We start from the raw sequence: 3524 nt of genomic DNA on the forward strand, positions 1-3524 counted from the left end.
GTGGATGAGGTACTGTAGTGTTATGGTGGATGCGTGATGAGTAACTGTGCGTTATGGTGGATTGAGGTACTGTAGCGTTATGGTGGATGAGGTACTGTAGTGTTATGGTGGATGAGGTACTGTAGTGTTTTGGGTGGATGAGGTACTGTAGTTTTATGGTGGATGAGGTACTGTAGTTTTATGGTGGTGAGGTACTGTTAGTGTTTTGTATGGATGAGGTATGTAGTGTATGAGTGGATGAGGTACTGTAGTGGTTATGGTGGATGAGGATACCGTAGTGTTATGGTGGATGAGGTACCGTAGTTTTATGGTGGATGAGGTATGGTGGGTTGTATATAATGGTATGGTGAAGGTACCGTAGTGTTTATGGTGGATGAGGTACCGTAGTGTTATTGTGGATGAGGTACCGTAGTGTTATGGTGGATGAGGTATGGTGGGTTGTATATAATGGTTGGATGAGGTACCGTAGTGTTATGGTGGATGAGGTACTGTAGTGTTATGGTGGATGAGGTACTGTAGCGTTATGGTGGATGAGGTATCTGTAGTTGTTGTGAGTGGATGAGGTACTGTAGTGTTATGGTGGATGGGTACTGTAGTGTTATGGTGGATGAGGTACTGTAGTGTTTGGTGGATGAGGTACGTATGGTTATGGTGGATGAGTACCGTAGTGTTATGGTGGATGAGGTACCGTAGTGTTATGGTGGATGAGGTACCGTAGTGTTATGGTGGATGAGGTACTGTAGTGTTATGGTGGATGAGGTACTGTAGTGTTATGGTGGATGAGGTACTGTAGTGTTATGGTGGATGAGGTACCGTAGTGTTATGGTGGATGAGGTACGTAGTGTTATGGTGGATGAGGTACTGTAGTGTTATGGTGGATGAGGTACGCGTAGTGTTATGGTGGATGAGGTACCGTAGTGTTATGGTGGATGAGGTACGGTGTGTTATGGGTGGATGAGGTACTCTAGTGTTATGGTGGATGAGGTCTGTAGTGTTATGGTGGATGTGGTAGTGTATGTGGATAGGTACTGTAGTGTTATGGTGGATGAGGTACTGTAGCATTTATGGTGGATGAGGTACTGTAGTGTTATGGTGGATGAGGTACTGTAGTGTTATGGTGGATGAGGTACTGTAGTGTTGTGGTGGATGAGTATGTAGTGTTATGGTGGATGGTGGATGAGGTACCGTAGTGTTATGGTGGATGAGGTACTGTAGTGTTGTGGTGGATGAGGTACTGTAGTGTTATGGTGGATGGTGGATGAGGTACCGTAGTTGTTATGGTGGATGAGGTACCGTAGTGTTATTGTGGATGAGGTACCGTAGTGTTATGGTGGATGAGGTATTGGTGGGTTGTATATAATGGTATGGATGTGGTTGTATATCATGTCGAACCTGTACAGGCTGCTCATCCCTCCAGACCATGGCCTCTCCATCACTCTCCCAGCTCAGATGGACCTGCTTCCCTCTCCACGAGTCTGGGATCCTCAGAGATACTTTAAACCAGCATGTCCACCATCTGTAATAAAACATTAATCATATTCGTTTTTTGGTTCACTGGTTTGTRCGTTATTTTGCACGCTCATTCACTGATTCACCAACTCACTCCACTAATTCACTCATTCATGGTATTTAAACAAACAATATTCCGGTCCTTACGTAGGTCCAAAGGTCTCCCCAACTTGATAAGGCTGAAAGTTCTGTTTGACGGCTTCCAGGAATGGGATCCGCTGCTGTGACAGAGAGGAGGAGATGGACTCCAGGGGACAGGTGTCTCCATATAGTCTGGAAAGAAGTCGTATTGTAAGAAACATGTTTTACCCAGATCGCCACAGAAAGGGCTGTCAGTGTCATCATAACTAGATCCAGAAAGGGGATTCATTACCCAGAAAACAATAGTTATTACAAGGAGCAGTTTCTCTCTTTGCCTTGGTGCTTTCATACATTTTACACAATAAATAGAACTTCCATCTGCCCAACAAAACATAGCTACTTAGCGGGCATATCGAGTGGGTAATGGGCATGCATTTTATTGCACTTGACTGCTAGTTAGCTAAGAAATACCATTTACCTTCCCCTAAGGTTGCAGTCGGTGAAATAAATCTCAGATATGAATTTCTCAGCTCGTTCCAGAAGAGTTCGTCGGTTCTTCAGTACCGGTTGATGATACATCGCTAATAATATCTCTGGTCAATGTTTGAAGAATCAATGAATTATTCCACTGTTTCGTGAAGTTCAGAGAAACAACAAGGAAGGGACCATGCGGACCCGGAAGTACAATATAAATACTATTGTCATTACGTAGATCAGTCGCTAGATGTCGCTGTTGTTAACGTGTCACTAACGTTCTAGGCCGTATGATTAGCCCTCCGTTACCATACTATTTAAGGGGTGAGTCATTTTACTGCATAGTGCACTAATAATTGTATGATATGAGAAAGAATATCAAATGTCAACATTTATTTAAACTAGAGGTTCTGGAAAACGATACATATAGTTATGTTATTCATGTAAAATGTGACAACTAGCACCGAGAGGCTGAGTACACCATTCCCATTACCTTTATGGTCTTCCAAAATCAGAAGTGCCTATGTAGCTGGACATGTATAATCTGTAGTTGGTACATGTATAATATGTAGTTGTACATGTATTAATCTGTAGCTGGTACATGTTATAATCTGTAGCTGGTACATGTTATAATCTGTAGTTGGTAATGTTAAATCTGTAGCTGGTACATGTTATAATCTGTAGCTGGTACATGTTATAATCTGTAGTTGGTACATGTATAATCTGTAGTTGGACATGTAAATCTGTATGGTACATGTTATAATCTGTAGCTGGTACATGTTATAACCTGTAGTTGGTACATGCTAATCTGTAGCTGGTACATGTTATAATCTGTAGCTGGTACATGTTATTATCTGTAGCTGGTACATGTTATAATCTGTAGCTGTACATGTTATAATCTGTAGTGACATTTAACTGTAGCTGGTACATGTATAATCTGTAGCTGGTACATGTAATAATCTGTAGCTTGTACATGTTATAATCTGTAGTGACAATGTTATATCTGTATTGGTACATGTTATAATCTGTATGTACATGTTATAATCGTAGTTGGTAACTGTTATTAATCTGTAGTTGGTACATGTTATAATCTGTAGCTGTACATGTTATAATCTGTAGTTGGTACATGTTATAATATGTAGCTGGTACATGTTATAATCTGTAGCTGGTACATGTTATTATCTGTAGCTGGTACATGTTAAATCTGTAGTAGGTACATGTTATAATCTGTAGCTGGTACATTTATAATCTGTAGCTGGTACATGTTATAATCTGTAGCTGGTACATGTAATAATCTGTAGCTTGTACATGTTATAATCTTGTAGTTGGTACATGTTATAATCTGTAGTTGGTACATGTTATAATCTGTAGTTGGTACATGTTATAATCTGTAGTTGGTACATGTTATAATCTGTAGTTGTACATGTTATAATCTGTAGCTGGTACATGTTATAATCTGT

The 3524-nt window shown here is 40.4% G+C and overlaps 1 non-coding gene across 1 annotated transcript; it reads right to left on the bottom strand.

Moving 5' to 3' along the window:
- Positions 1–1391: 1391 nt before the first annotated feature.
- LOC112078740 (mannosidase, alpha, class 2C, member 1) lies at positions 1392–2286 on the bottom strand. Its single transcript, XR_011478813.1, has 3 exons — positions 2069–2286; positions 1657–1782; positions 1392–1516 (listed from the first exon to the last, which is right to left on the bottom strand). It is a non-coding gene; the product is annotated as a mannosidase, alpha, class 2C, member 1 (transcript).
- Positions 2287–3524: the final 1238 nt, after the last annotated feature.

This window comes from Salvelinus sp. IW2-2015, unplaced genomic scaffold (assembly GCF_002910315.2).
Source record: "Salvelinus sp. IW2-2015 unplaced genomic scaffold, ASM291031v2 Un_scaffold6172, whole genome shotgun sequence".
Taxonomy (NCBI): Eukaryota; Metazoa; Chordata; class Actinopteri; order Salmoniformes; family Salmonidae; genus Salvelinus; species Salvelinus sp. IW2-2015.